Below are 15,898 nucleotides of genomic sequence, written 5' to 3' on the forward strand. Positions count from 1 at the left end.
CGCAGAACCATCCAATTTCCCTCTACTAACACTCTACTCTGCCTCAACAACATCTCCTTTAACTCCTCCAACTTCCTCCAAGTCCAAGGCTTAGCTATGGGCACCAGCGTGGGCCCCAGCTATGCCTGCCTCTTTGTAGGGTACGTTGAACAATCCCTCTATCTCCGTTACATTGATGAGTGCATCGGTGCTACCTCCTGCACCCATGCAGAACTCATTGACTTCAACAACTTCACCACCAATTTTCATCCTGCACTCAAATTTACTTGGAGCAAACCACCCCCTCCCCATGTACCTTCCCCTGCAACTGCAGAAGTTGCAACACCTATCGCTGTACCTCCTCCCTCGACTCTGTGACCAGTGACCCCGACAATCCTTTCAGGTTAGGCAGAGGTTCACTTGAACTTCCTCCAACCTCATCTATCCGTTGTTCAAGATGTGGACTCTTTTACATCGGCGAGACCAAACGCAGACTGGGCGATTGTTTCGTAGAACACCTTCACTCAGCCCACGTGAACCAACCTGATCTCCCAGTTGCTGGACACTTTAATTCTGCTTCCCATTCCTCCCATTTCTGTCCTCGGTCTCTTCAATTATCAAGAGTGAGGCTAAACGCAAATTGGAGGAACAGCATCTCATATTTCACTTGAGCAGCTTACACACCAGTCGCAAGACTATTGATTTCTCTCATTTCAGGTAGCCCTAGCATTCCCTCTCTCTCTCTCTATCCCTCCCACACCCAAGTCGTACTAGCTTCTCAATTTCACCCAACAAACAGCTTACAATGGCCTGATTCATTTATCTTTACTTTTTTATTCTTTATCTCTCCACATCACTGTCTGTTTTTCTTGTTTCCCTTACCCCTAACCAGTCTGAAGAAGTGTCTCGACCCGAAACGTCACCTATTCCTTCTATCCAGAGATGCTGCTTGTCCCACTGAATTACTCCAGCTTTGTGTCTATCTTTGGTTTAAACCAGCATCTGCAGTTCCTTCTTACACATAGATAATTAGATGTTTTGTTTAAGCTCCGATTCCTAAAGGGAACATAAACTAAGTATCTCCAGAGTTAACAACAAGCAAAATACAGACATGCTTAATTTCATAAGTAAACTCCAATCTTATATAAACAGGTTTAACTCGGGAAACTGCTATTATTCTATAAACAAACTAAATTGAGGCAAAGCCAAATATAATTTTCTGCACTGTTTAGATGATAACATTATCTTCCTTAACACATGAACATTTTCTCAGTTGCTCGATTGCTACACTGAACTTAAGTTTGTGATCCAAATAAATCTTGCAGTATTTCATGTATTTTCGTGCATAATTAATTTCCCACCTCTAAAATTAAAACAAAACTTCAGCTCAGGAAATTAACAGTGAATACAGATTTTGTCAAACCATATATCTTCAGGGACAAAAGTTACCATCACATAACAATTATACTTTTGAAGAAAGGGGAAACCAGCATTTATATTTCCATAGATATTGCTTGCCTATTGAATGTTTCCAGTATTTTTCGTTTGTATTAGCTGTAGAACCATGATATTAGCATGCATTATCTATATTACTAAATCTCTGATCTTGACCGCTTTTGCCCGACTGTGCTGCGATTTCCGAGAGAACGCCGCCACCTACGGCCGTCATTTTTGGCCACCTCGCTCAGAGCCCCCCTCCGCCGTATGAGTGCGGAGGATTTTTTCCGTCGATGAAAAATGAGAGAGATATTAATGTTTTTACAAAATTCCCCATTCTCTCTGCTGCCCCCGCTGGCGGCAGGAGGGACTATAAAACCAGGAAGTGTCGTGCCTCACTCAGTCTCTGCCAGACCAGGAAGCGAGAAGGTCACGGCTCTCTGAGATGCGAATAACACTGAACGCACGTCTACTCCACGGTGAGTCCCCTCGGAGCAGCTGTAAAGTGGATGCAGCCCTTTTAAACAAGTTTGTGTTCACAAAATGAATTTTGGTTGTCGGGTGTCTGCAGCCTAACAAGTTTGTACCCACAAATGAATTTTGGTTGTTGGGTGTCTGCAGCCCAATTGTTTGCCTCTCCTTTTTTGACAAGTTTGTGTTCTCAAAATGAATTTTGGTTGCCGGGTGTCTGCTGCCCAATTGTTTGCCTCGCATTTTAAACAAGTTTGTGTTCACAAGATGAATTTTGGTTGTCGGAGTGTCTGCAGCCCAATTGTTTGCCTCGCCTTTTTGACAGGTTTGTGTTCACAAGATGAATTTTGGTTGTCGGGTGTCTGCAGCCCAATTGTTTGCCTCGCTTTTTTGACAGGTTTGTGTTCACAAGATGAATTTTGGTTGTCGGGTGTCTGCAGCCCAATTGTTTGCCTCGACTTTTTGACAGGTTTGTGTTCACAAAATGAATTTTGGTTGTCGGGTGACTGCAGCCCAATTGTTTGCCCCGCCTTTTTAACAAGTTTGTGTTCACAAAATGAATTTTGGTTGTCGGGTACCTGCAGCCCAATTGTTTGCCTTGGCTTGGCTTTTAAAATTGTTGCAACAGTTGGATGCCTGCCCAAGCATCCATATGCTGCACAATGTCTATACTAGCCCTCTGGAAACCAGTACCTTCAGCCCGCAACTAGCGCAACAGACAGCCCCCCCACCCCACCCCACTGGCGAGCAGTATTGGAATTGGTGGAGAGATGGAATATTGCGTTGGTGACCAGCCCTCCCGTGTGATGCTGGGACCCAACGGGTCCCACTTAGTCTAGTATATTATATTAGTATGCATGGTTCATGTCCTCACAATTTCTGAAAGCACATTACAGTCAAACAATCATTGCTCTCTCAATCTGAGAGAGGGTCTCGACCCAAAACATCACCCGTTCCTTCTCTCCAGAGATGCTGCCTGGCCCGCTGAGTTACTCCAGCATTGTGTCAATCATCATTGATAATTTGTTATCTTCCAGAGAAATGTTGCAACTATTTTTTTGATCAGCAAGGTCCCAAAATCAACAAATGAGGTTAGCGACTAATTCAAGGGTTCATGGTGTATGAGGGAATAAAAGTGGCCAATACATCCATTCCTTCTCTCCAGAGATGCTGCCTGTCCCGCTGAGTTACTCCAGCATTTTGTTTCTACCTTCTATTTAAACCAGCATCTGTTGTTCTTTCTTACACATCTTGTGAGCTCTGGGTTTTTAACAGCATCATATGTTTTTTAAAGTTCTCCTTGAATAAGTACATGGCACTTCAAATTAAATTATTTAAACTGAAAAACATCACCTTTGACAATTCCTTGTTCTCATTACTTGAATAATAGACTGAATTGTGTACTTAAGTGAGCCTTGATTTGACAACATTGCATCCGCAAAGTGGATACCACTCATACAGTCCTCCCTCCAGCAAATCGAGGATAACTAATTTTAATAACCAAAATGTTTATCCATATAAATATGAATGCTGCATGTTTTTGCATTAAGCAATTCACATACAAAGGCCCTGAATTTATGTTCTACTTGCACTCAACCTAAAGGGCAAATAATGGTACAGGTATCCAATGTTCAACTGTAGTTTCTCTGCAGGATCATGTTTACTGAAATAATTCAGTATTTACAAGATTAGTGGTTGAACAGATTTTTTGACAAAGTTTGTGAGAAAATTGCACTCAATCATTATCCTTAATCTAAAACCTCCCGACACAGCGTCCATTATTTTCATTTGAACTGGACTAACTGGCTTTTTTACACATATCCATAAAAGGCCCAACTATCTACAAACTGGTGAAGGGCAAGACAATGGAGCTTCAAAGAGCAGCTGCATAAAATGGTTCAACAGAATGTTGACGATGGTCATTGAGGGGAGATTATACCTTTGTTTTCCAATCAATTAAGTAATTAATGTTTTAAACAATAAGAACGCGCTACAAACAGAACAAAAATGTCGATTTCAGAAACGTTTCTGCCTATTTTGTGACCTTTCTCACATCGTCGTCTATTTGTGAATTGGAAAATCAGAATATTATGTTACGAATACTACCTAAATCTAACACTCCTATTCCATGCCGGCTTGATTAATGGAGCTGAATCCGGCAAGAGAACACTAACGTTTTAACAGAGAAACAGTTGTATTTTTAGAAGTTAGAAAATCAACACGCACACTAACAACAAAAACACGTTTTAATTATTTAATCTTTCCTTAAAAGAAATAAGGGCCACATAGCTGCCAAATGGGGTATGATGAGCATATGCTGAACTGGATGTTGACCGAGCAATGAAGTTGTGGACACGAGGATATTGACAACTCCCACAACCGCCATACAATATCAAACTCTGATATTCAATATCAAACTTTCCACCCCAAAATATAATTTCCATGAAATGCGTGCGATAAAGAAAGTCATTACCACCCACCGCCCACTCGTAGAGGAGTAAATGAACCGGGTCAGTGCTCCATGGCAATTCCAATTGAAGGGGGGCAGAGGGGGTTGCAGAGGAGAGGGGAGTGGGCAGCCAGGTCGGCACCAAGCACACGACAAGCTGTCACTCCGTCCCTGCGGCTGCCTGAAACTCGGGCATCCATCTCAAAGCGATGCGCCGGCGGCAGGAGCCACCCCCCACAAAAAAAGGGTGCTCGAACTCTCCTCCATCGCCGCTGGCAAGGGGTGACTGAGAGTTTGCTCCATTCTGCCAATTTCACTCGGCGCCGGGCCTCGACCGGTGCGGTATCGGCGATCTAACTGCAACTCAACGAAACGCCAGGAAGCCTGAGCCCATAGGCCGGGTGGTGTGAACGGACGGGGGTGGGCTGGTGAGAGCGATGTTTCTGGAAGGGAGAGCGAGGACTGACCTGTATCGTGTCCGGGTCGAAGCTGCGCGAAGAAGCCAGGCGCTGCCGCCGCTGACACTGTCTCTGATCCTCGCACACATCCCAATCCCCGGTCTACGCTGCTACCACCGCCGCCGCTGTTGTTGTTGGTGGTGGCGGTGCTGCCGCCACCGCCGGGGGGAGGGGCGGTCGTGTGGAGAGAATGCAGTCACGCAACCGCCGCAAGCACAGCCTCGCGCAAAGGCGGTTCGTTGGGGGCGAGCGTCGCGCTTCTCCTTCTCCGCCTCTCGCGGCCGCAATCCGGGCTGCGTCAGAGAGCTCGCGCCCACTGCCCCAGCAAGGCACGGTTCTGAGCCCCCCCGCGTGCACAGCCGGCCACCTGACCCTCACCGCCGCCAAACTCGGCTGGTCCGCACGTGCGACTCCCCTCCCGCGACCAAAGATCCTAGAGGAGCTCCTCTAATATCTTTGCCCGCGACTGTTCTAGGTCGCGCTCACGTACGTGATTCATGTCGTTGCAGCGCCCAGACATCAAGTCGTGTCAATACTCATTTTGTGCGCACTGGCAAGCAAAGATACTAACAAGCAATCAGTCCCCATGTCGGCTTGCAAACAGGCAATATTGCGAACAGCCATACCAATATCTTGCATAACAATATCTTGCATAACGCTAGAAGGGGAGCCCAATGTTTCCTTCCGATACATTTTGTTTTCGTCTCGTACAGACCAATGAAACTATAACCACAACTACTGTGCAGCTTGATTCAATATTTTGTAACATCTCGCATTTGAAATGTTGCCCACAATTTCACATGCACGTAGCAGCGGACGGATCACGCCTACACTGCACGGGATTGTGTGATCAACACTCCAGTGTTCAATATTACTCCGTGTTTTCCCTCTCACATTAAACTTCTGTCCTCTGGTTCCTGATACCCCTACCCTGGGTAAAAGACTATGATGTGTCCCATCGATTCCCCTCACGATTGTGCACATTTTTTTTAAAGATCACCCCTTCCTGCGCTCCAAGGAATAGATTAACATAAATTCACATATGTCATGTGGTACCTCATTTGATTCTTGATATCCAAGCTCAGATAGTGAATGCTCATGTTTGATTCTGAGGCAAAGCACACCTGCACGTAGGCCTTGTTGACAATCAATGATCGAGGTGCACTGCCACCTTTGCTAACCTCAGGTCACCAATACCAATCACCAGAGCTCTATATTCACCGTGTACAGGTTGACATAGGAACAAATATGGGTCTCTCATCTTCAGATATGAGGCTGTCCACCACAGATCTTGTTGTTCATACTCAGTCCCTTCCAAGATCCATGCCAACTTGCTCTGCCCATGTGCTTCTCAACCTCTTGTTTTGGCATGACAACTCTTGGTGCCCCTCTTTAGACTCCATTTGATTCTCAATCTTGGAAGAACCCAATTGAACCAATTATAGAAACAACTGTACCAGTAATGAAATAATAGCTGCTTTATTTTAGAGGGAGCATGTTAATTTAGATAATAGATTATCTCATGTTGATTTAATATGGGGTATCTTATAATTTACAGGATATTTGGTAATGCTACCTGGTGGTCAACAAAAGACCAAATTGCATTCAGAGATTGAATTCAAGATTGTTAAATTACATAATAAGAAGAATATTTAGCTTGTTATCTTTTAGTTTAGTTTAAAGATACAGTGTGGAAACAGGCCCTTTGGCTTACTGAGCCCTATCCGACTAACAATAATCCATACACTAAGGGACAATTTTTTCCGAGGCTAATTAACCTAGAAACCTGCATGTCTTTGGAATGTGGAAGGACATCAGGGCACCCGAAGAAAGCCCAAGTGGTTGCAGGGAGAACTTGCAAACCCTGTACAGACAGTACCCATAGTCAGGATCTAACCCAGGTCTCTGCTGCTGTAAGGCAGCAACTCTACCACAGCACCACAGTGCCATCCTATTTGTTTGTTATCATCCATTTAAAAGCAAGTGCAACCACTAACCTGGGTACAGCTTAAAATAGAATATAGAGTTAGATTGCATAGAATTACAAAGATCAATTGAATACTTCCTTAACAGAGGCCAAAGAAAATAAAGCACTGAATTTACTTGGGGGAAATAGGTTACTATATTTAGGCAAAGCCCTGGTGATTTTAATAATGTTGCCATGAAGAATTAAAAGAGTTTTTACAACTATGGAAAACGTATAAACTTCATTATGAGATATTATGACCATTTAAGACTGAAGTGTATTTGTAACAGGAATCTACATATAAAAACAGAAGATTATGGATAAAAACATATTGGAATGTGGAAGGACATCAGGGCACCCGAAGAAAGCCCAAGTGGTTGCAGGGAGAACTTGCAAACCCTGTACAGACAGTACCCATAGTCAGGATCTAACCCAGGTCTCTGCTGCTGTAAGCAACACAGCATGTTATGCTGTGATCTAAATTAGTCACTCATCTGGGTTGTGGACGGCTATCTTTCCTTTGTAAGATTTCATCCACCTTTAATGGCCCTAGGTACATTGTTGAGGAAAGCCACAAACAGGCATTTGTATGGTAGAATACATGTTCAATTATTCTTAACAAAATAATACCTGAATGTAGACCATATCATTCATATATGTCTGGAAATGCTTGAATTTCTATTCCGATGAAAGGTTATCGATTTGAAAAGTTAACTTTGTTGATCTGTACACATGCTGCATATATGTGTACAGATCAACAAAGTTAACTTTTCAAATCGATAACCTTTCATCGGAATAGAAATTCAAGCATTTCCAGACATATATGAATGATATGGTCTACATTCAGGTATTATTTTGTTAAGAATAATTGAACATGTATTCTACCATACAAATGCCTGTTTGTGGCTTTCCTCAACAATGTACCTAGGGCCATTAAAGGTGGATGAAATCTTACAAAGGAAAGATAGCCGTCCACAACCCAGATGAGTGACTAATTTAGATCACAGCATGACATGCTGTGTTGCTGACATGCTGATCACGGTTACTGAGAACGTAAATTTAGAAAAACACAGGATGTAAGATCACTTTCTGTGCTATCTGGCCAGTTTTGAAAGACAAGTAATTTTCAACTGCCTCAACTATTTGTCCAGCTCCTATTTTTTTCCATATTGTATTTGTCCTGTAACCCTGGTTACAAGATTTGATCAAGGGTATCAAAGCAAAATTGAGATAAACAGTTTATTTCCAGGTGAGAAGTCTGTTATGAAAATAAAACTGATAATATGGCTTCTGAATGTTCAGTATGTCCAGCACGTGGCACACTCCCTCTTGTGTAGAATGAGCTGTGGGTCTGGAGTTCAGGCCAGGTGAGCAGCAAGAGTTGGATGAGCAGGCAGGTACACTAGGAATCAGGAAGATAGGTAGGTTTGTGGCTGGAGTCAGGGTCCGGAGTGTTTGTATGTTTCAGCTTGTTTTGACAAATTGAAATGTACAAGATGAATCTCACCAGATTCAATGTCCCACTCCCTTTAAAGCCTTTGGGGATCAGATTTCTACCATCTTTAAACTCACTGGATTAATTAGTAATTTATTAAAATAAGTTAAAGTGTTGAGATATTAATAGCAGTAACATCCAAAAATCTAGAAAATCTGCCAGACCAAAGTCCCAAGGATACCTGATTATCATAGTTTTATTGTAATTGAATGCCACAGAGATCAGTCCTGCAACCTCATCTATTCACAACTGTTATAAATGAGTTGCATTAAAAGAAAGTGTAATGTATCCAACTTTACTGACAATGCAAGTCAGATAAGAAGGTGACTTGGGAGAAGGGTAGAAAGAGCCTGGACAGACCAGTAGTAAGAAGTTAGCAGATAATGTGAGAAAATGCGCAGTTATCCCTCTTGATAGAATGAATGTTTTTTTCAAGTTAAGAAAGTAGTAAATCTTGTGTGCTGATTTATGAGGCACAGTACATAAAACCTGAATTGTCTGCAAACATTTGGGAAGAGAATGATGAAAAAAAGTCTCGTTGAGTTTGTAAAGTGCTTCAGTTAGACCTCACTTGAAATAAGTGTACAGTTATCATACCTTGGTGTCAGTGCACAATAGATTCACAAGACCAAATCCTGTGACATGGCAGTGATTGAGTAAGAGTATAAATGTTGAGGGACTGATTTTTGTAAAATAGAGGGCTTGAGGAATAATGGATTGACTGACGGGAAATTTATTTACACAGAGGATGATAAATCATTGTAATTCTGGACTACAGGGAGCTGTGGATATTCAGTCAATGAGAGTCACTGAGTTTATTCGAAGTTGAATCTGGTGAATTTCTGCATAATAGAAAAATTAGGAAAAGGGCATGTTGATTCAGTGGTGTGAGGACAGTGGTGGGTTGTTCAATGCCAAGGACTTAAATTAGAGTTGGTGCGTCTTGTAAGTGCTCTATGATCTTTGGGCAGCGGGGTTTTTTTTCAAATGTTTTTCGGCAGCAACGGACGCGAGCTGAGACGCGAGCAGATGGCAGGCAGGCAGATCCATTGTCACGTCATCAGCGAAAAAAAACAGACGTTTTGAATTCAAATTTTGATGGGATTTGTGATTTTTATTAATTACTCAAGAAATAAAGCAGGACATTTTCAGATAAGCCGATTTTTGACTCCAGGGGGTAAATCTCTACCGGAATATGTAAACGTTTTCCCATTAGCGCGTCGTTTCTTCGAGTAGATTTGATCACACACAAATAAATACACACACACACACAATCAGAGTTTTATAGTTATACTAGACTAGACCAAGGGGGACCCGGTGGGTCCCGTCCCCTCAACGAGCAGCCTGCGGCATCACACACACACTAACCATCCCCCCCCACCCCACACACACACTAACCACCCCCCTTGATATTATATTAATATTATACATTGGCTCTTTTTACCCCATCCCCGCCCTATCCACTGACGCATAGCCCCCACCTCACAGGCGTGTCTAGAGAGGGAGGGGGGTAGAGAGAGAGGGCAGAGACAGAGGGGGCAGAGACGGGCAGAGAGAGGGGCAGAGGCAGACAGAGGGGCAGATAGAATGGGGCAGAGAAAGAGAGTGAGGGAGAGGGGGGAGGGAGGGGGCTAGAGGGGGTGGAGGGGGGATGGAGAGGGGGAGAGGGGAGAGGTGGGGGGAGTGGAGAGGGGGAGTAGGGGGGAGAGGGGGAGGAAAGATGGAGGTGAAGGGGGAAGGGGGAGAGAGGGGAGGGGGAAGGGGAGGGAGGTGGAGAGGGGGTGTGGGGAGGGAGGTGGAGGGGGGGAGAGGGGGGTGGAGGGAGGGAAGGGAGGAGAGAGGGGGGAGAGATGGGGAAGAGCGGGAGAGGGGAGGGGGAGATGGGAGGAGGGGGGAGAGGGAAGACTTGAACTCGGTGAGCGGGTGGCGCGGACACTGAGCAGGCGGGGCCAAATGCGAGCGTGGCGGGCCTCAGGACCTCGCTGGACCTCTGAAGCCTTCAGAAGCGCAACCAAATTACTGCGTGTTCAGCGGCTTCAATCCAGAACCGGGTGGGGGGAAGGCGGCTGGGCTGCGGGCGGGGAGGTGCGGAAGGCCGGCCGAGTGTGAGTCGACTGCGAGTTGAGGCGACAAAATGAATGCGAGTTGGGGGGGGGAGGGGGGGGCGGTTACATAACTCCCAGCTTGTAGAAAACTGCCCAGCAGGCTGCACGTTGAAAACTATGCGCAGCGGGCCGCGAGGAGCAGAGCCATTGTGACATCATCAGCTCATATTTCAGATTTGTGAACAATTTTAATTAAAAACTCAAGAAATAATTAATCAAATTTTCAGATGAGGCGATTTTTGACATCATGAGGTAAATCTTTATCGGAATATGTTAAAATGTCACCATTAGCGCGTCATGTTTCCGAGGAGATGTTAATCACAGACAAGCAAGACACACACACAAATAAAGAAATATATCCACATCCATCATCAGAGTTTTATAATTATATAGAGAAGGAAAGGATATTCATTTTATTTGGCCATACAACCTAAGATCCAACAAGAAAGTGGCTAATATGATCTGAGATTTACATGGATATTGCATATAGTTATCCGTGAGGACAACGTACCATTTAACGTAATTTGTCGAACTATTTCTATTCATGAGTAGATGGAATCCTAAGTAATTGTTGGTAAAAGTGGAGCCTTGAAGTTGGAGAAATGGGAAGAGATGAATAGTTGTTTGTCAACAAACAGAAGAGGGTTAAAAATCTGGGAATGCCTTCTAGGTTTTACCCAGTTAATATAAAACAGAGATATTAAACATATTAATATGTAGTTGAGGCCTGAAATTTAAACTCATTGATAACCTTTATTTCAGTTCTTCAGAAATAAATAAAGACAAGAGTGATGAAAAACATTAAAGTCCAGCCTTTGAAGTGGTTTAGAAGGGAGGGGTTAAGAGAGGTCATAAATAAGAGGTATAATAACATTTAGTGAAACTGCATTCTTCAAATAAGAATACATGGAAAGGGGGGATGGGAGTGGTTCCTGAGAGTTTTGGTGTTATTAACTACTTTATTGTGTTAGGATTCTATAGCAACATAAAAATAAACTGTCAGGAAGGATCTTTCATTAAAACTTTAAGTTTGGGAACTTGCAGTTAGGCCAGTCAGCATAAACATTTCACAATTCTATTGCAAGAGTCTGTAAATGTTACCTTACATTTTCCCAAAAGAGCATTCTGCCATTCCTCAATATATTTAAGTTATTTTGCATCCACTGTATCCACAGATCTGTTCCATATATTGATCATTATTCACATTAAATATTATGCCCCCATCAGTCCAAAACTCGTCATTTACTAATTTGAACATACTCTCCTTGTATTGTGGGATTGAGACAATGTTTCAGGTTTATGTTTTCTAAACCTTTTTCCATATTGGGAAATCAGAAATGTCAAAAAGCAAAGGTAAATTGAATCAAAAATACTTTGTTGCTACCCTTCAAAACTTAATACCCCCGAGAAACTCTACATTTTTTTCTGACTCTTGGGACCAGCTGTATATGTCCTTTGCACTTCCTCCATTGTTTAAGCTCCATTTCTCAGCACCAAAATTGGCTACAGTGCTCAATGTGCAGCTTGTCTAGCTCACTGTGCAGTTTTATTGTGATTTCCACTTAGTTATACCAACCATTATCCTCAATATTTTAGTTTAGCATTTTATTGATGTGTGTACTGAGCTACAGTGAAAAGCTTTTGTTGCATGCTATCCAGTCAAAGAAAAGACTACACGATTGGAATCAAGCTGTCCACAGTGTACAGATAAAGAGTAAAGGATACAACATTTAGTGCAAGATAAATCCGATTAAATATAGTTCAAAGGTCTCCAATGTTGTCGCTGGAAGGTCAGGACTGCTCTCTAGTTGGTGAGAGGTTCAGTTGCCTGATAACATCTGGAAGGAAACTGCGCCTGAATCTGGAGGTATGTATTTTCTGTACCTCTTGCCTGATGGGAGTGGGGAGAAGAGGAGCTGGTGGCCTTGCTGAGAGAGGTTAGTTTGCATTATGGTCTGGGCAACATCCACAACGTTCCCCTTTTGCTCTATCTGTTGTACTTGAGTTTGAACTGATTGTATGTATCTCTGTATGGTATTTCTGATCCGTTTGGATACAATACAAAACAAATGTGCCTAACCTGCTGGAGTATGCAGTCACCACTTGTATTATTTTCTTCCTTAAACAGTATTTATTTACAGGGGCACAAGAGATTGAAAATGCTGGAATCTGCAGCAAAAAAAAACAAGCGCTTGAGGAATTCAACGGGTCAAGTCATGCCAGTGGAAGCTTGGAAATGTTGAACATTTCAGTCAAGACCCTGTATATCATTGATTTATATTTTTACATGACTTACAATGAACAATCACATCTGTCATCTAGAGGAAGGAACTGCAGATGTTAGTTTAAACCGAAGATAGACACAAAATGCTGGAGTAACCCAGTGGGAGAGGCAACATCTCTGCAGAGAAGGAATCAGTGACGTTTCGGGAAGGGTCTCGACCCAAATTGCCACCTATTCCTTCTCTCCAGAGATGCTGCCTGTCACGCTGCGTTACTCCAGCATTTTGTGTCTATCATCTGTCATCTGTTCAGTTTCTCTGTTTATATTTACATTCACCAGTTAGCTTCAATTGGATGTCTATTTGGATGATCAGGGAGAAGGATTGAAAGTTGAATACTAGTAATGTGATTGCATTACAACACACCCGTCCCCTACACATAGCCCCCACAACATCACACACAAAGACTCTGCTTGGACCTGGCATGAACAACAACAGCCAGTATTTGACACTCTTTAATGGCAGATGTCTGGCACCCCTACTCTAGCCTACTTTGATCCTAGACTACCTATTACACTGAGTGCTCACTTAGTGCTCACTTGGTGCTCACTCTGGCCTCCATGGCCAGAGTAAGCACCACCGGAAATTGGAGGAGCAGCACCTCATATTCCGCTTGGGCAGTCTGCACCCTTGTGGCATAAACATTGAATTCTCCAATTTGCAGTAGCCCTTGCTGTCTCCTCCCCTTCTCAGCTCTCCCACAGCCCTCAGGCTCCTCCTCTTCACTTTTCCTTTCTTCTCCCCGCCCGCCCCCACCCTCCATCAGTCTGAAGAAGAGTTTCGGCCCGAAATGTTGCCTATTTCCTTCGCTCCATAGATGCTGCTGCACCCGCTGAGTTTCTCCAGCACGTTTGTCTACCTATTACACTTGCATGTGATGCCTCATGCGCTGCATGCCTTCAGAATGATGGCCATGGCAATAAACCTGTCGCCTATGCTTCGCGCACCATGTCTGACACAGAACAACGATATGCCCAAATCAAGAAAGAGCTGTTAGCGGTTGTGTTTGCCTGCGAAAAGTTCAACGGTTTCATCTTTGGCCGCACTATTACAATTGAAACCAACCACCAACCTGTGATCAGCATTTTCAATAAACCTATTCATAGCTCTCCAGCGCGCCTACAACGGATGTTACTTCAACTTCAAAAATATGACATCGTTCTGACATACAAACATGGAAAGGATATGCACCTGGCGGACACTCTTTCACGTGCACCTCGGACGACCTGCGAGGATCTGCCTTCGCGGGATGATGACTTTATTGTGATGACTGTATCCTTCATCCCTTCATTTTGGATGTAGGAACTGGTTGCCCACACTGCCACGACCCTACAGTCACTAACTTCTGTCATTAAGCACGGCTGGCCAGACAAACACCACAACGTTCCATTGCCAGTCCGACCATTCTTCCCTGCTCGAGATGACCTAGTGCTACAAGACGGCATTATTTTAAAAGGACACAAGGCCGTTGTTCCGGATTCACTGTATCACCGGTATTTGACGCTATTCATGCAGGACACCCAGTTGCTGAAGCCATGTTTCACGGGCGAAAAGCATGTTTTACTGGCCTGGCATGGCTGAACACATCAACGTAAAATGTGGCAGCTTGTGCTGTGTACAATAGCCTGGCGCCTCATCAGCAAAAAGCACCCACTTCTGCCACATTCTGTACCTGCGCTCCCATGGTCTACAGTGGCAGCTGATTTATTTGAATGGCACGGCAAGCAGTACCTGGTGCTCGTGGATTCGTATTCAGGATGGTTCGACATTGATTTTCTCAGCAGCCCCACTTCCAGCGGTGTGATTTCAAAATTATCTCGTCACTTTTTCGTCCACGGATCACCAGGCAAGCTGCTGACTGACAATGGCAGTCACTTCACAAGCCAGCAATTCAGAGAGTTTGCCATATGCGGGAATTTTCACCATAACACCAGCAGCCATGAATATCCACAGTCTAACGGGCTGGCTGAACGAGCCAGTTTCAACACGTTTTCACCCGGGAAGATGTGGAGCCTTCATCATTTCCAGTCCTACCGCCCATACGGGCTGCATGCTGATATGTCTGCTATTAAAATTGAGGTTGAAGGTGTCAAGAAATTATTGCTCAACATCAATACCACAAAAGCAATTGGACCAGATCAGATACAGAATCAAGCCCTCAAGATCGCAGCCGAAGAACTGGCTCCAGTTTTGCAGTTCATTTTCCAACAATCGCTTGACTCAGGTGATGTTCCGCTGGATTGGAGGAAGGCAAGCATCACTCTTCTCTTTAAGAAGGGTTCAACCACCAACCCAACGAATTATCATCCTGTTTCATTAACAAGTACTTGCTGCAAATTGCTGGAGCATTTAATTGATAGTAATCTGATGCGACACGTGAGCAAACAACATTCTTGCTGACAACCAACATGCATTTAGGAGGCATAGATCATGTGAGTCTCAGCTTATCCTGACGACAAATGACCTGGCCAAGCACCTTGATAGGAACGTCATCACGGATTTAGTTGTGCTGGACTTTTCTAAAGCATTTGATGTCATCCCACACCAGAGACTGCTTCGGAAGCTTGACTTCTATGGTATTCGTTCCAACACGAAACGATGGATTTCCAGTTTCCTGACAAAAGGTCTTCAGTGTGTGTGTGTGAATGGAAAGAGCTCCAATTGGCATCCAGTGTTGAGTGGTACACCTCAGGGCACAGTACTTGGCCCACATCTATTTTTGCTTTACATAAATGACATCAATGAAAAAGTCGCAAGTACGACCAGACTATTCGCTGATGATTGTTTGCTGTATGTCCAATTAAGTCAGCTGATGATGAAGATGCTCTCCAAAAGGATCTTGATACTATGGTTGAGTGGTCACAACAATGGGGCATGCAGTTCAACCCTTCCAAATGTGAAACCATGCGTGTCACCAGAAAGAGGAATCGAGGCGAAACATCTTATAATATACTTGGTGCCACACTTGAAGAATCCAAACAAATCAAGTATCTTGGCATCAAATTGCAGAATGATCTGCGTTGGAATGGTCAGACTCATCATGCAACGGTGAAAGCAACAGGTGTCCTAAACTTTCTGAGGCGCAACTTTCATCATTATTCAACTTCTGTCAAGGAGAAGCTATACTTCACCCTCGTTAGACCTAATTTGGACTACGCAGTTGCAGCATGGGACCCATACACAAATAAAAACATTTCTTCGAATGTGTCCAAAGACAGGCAGCTCGATTTGTTATTAACACCTATGAGAGAGAAGC

General features: G+C 43.8%; 1 protein-coding gene across 5 annotated transcripts in view; it reads right to left on the reverse strand.

Annotated features, from left to right (window-relative positions):
• The window catches only part of ralgps2 (Ral GEF with PH domain and SH3 binding motif 2), a 266,410-nt gene extending 261,189 nt beyond the window's left edge, over nt 1–5,221 (reverse strand). Inside the window, exon 1 of one of the 5 annotated variants that reach the window (XM_033028386.1) lies at nt 4,804–5,221. The gene's annotated coding sequence lies outside the window, so the exon portion shown is untranslated. The remainder of the gene's footprint in view (nt 1–4,803) is intronic. The other 4 variants (XM_033028383.1, XM_033028381.1, XM_033028384.1 and 1 more) reach the window with 4 other exon arrangements.
• Nucleotides 5,222–15,898: the final 10,677 nt, after the last annotated feature.

The sequence above is a fragment of the Amblyraja radiata genome, chromosome 10 (assembly GCF_010909765.2).
Source record: "Amblyraja radiata isolate CabotCenter1 chromosome 10, sAmbRad1.1.pri, whole genome shotgun sequence".
In the NCBI taxonomy this organism is placed as follows: domain Eukaryota; kingdom Metazoa; phylum Chordata; class Chondrichthyes; order Rajiformes; family Rajidae; genus Amblyraja; species Amblyraja radiata.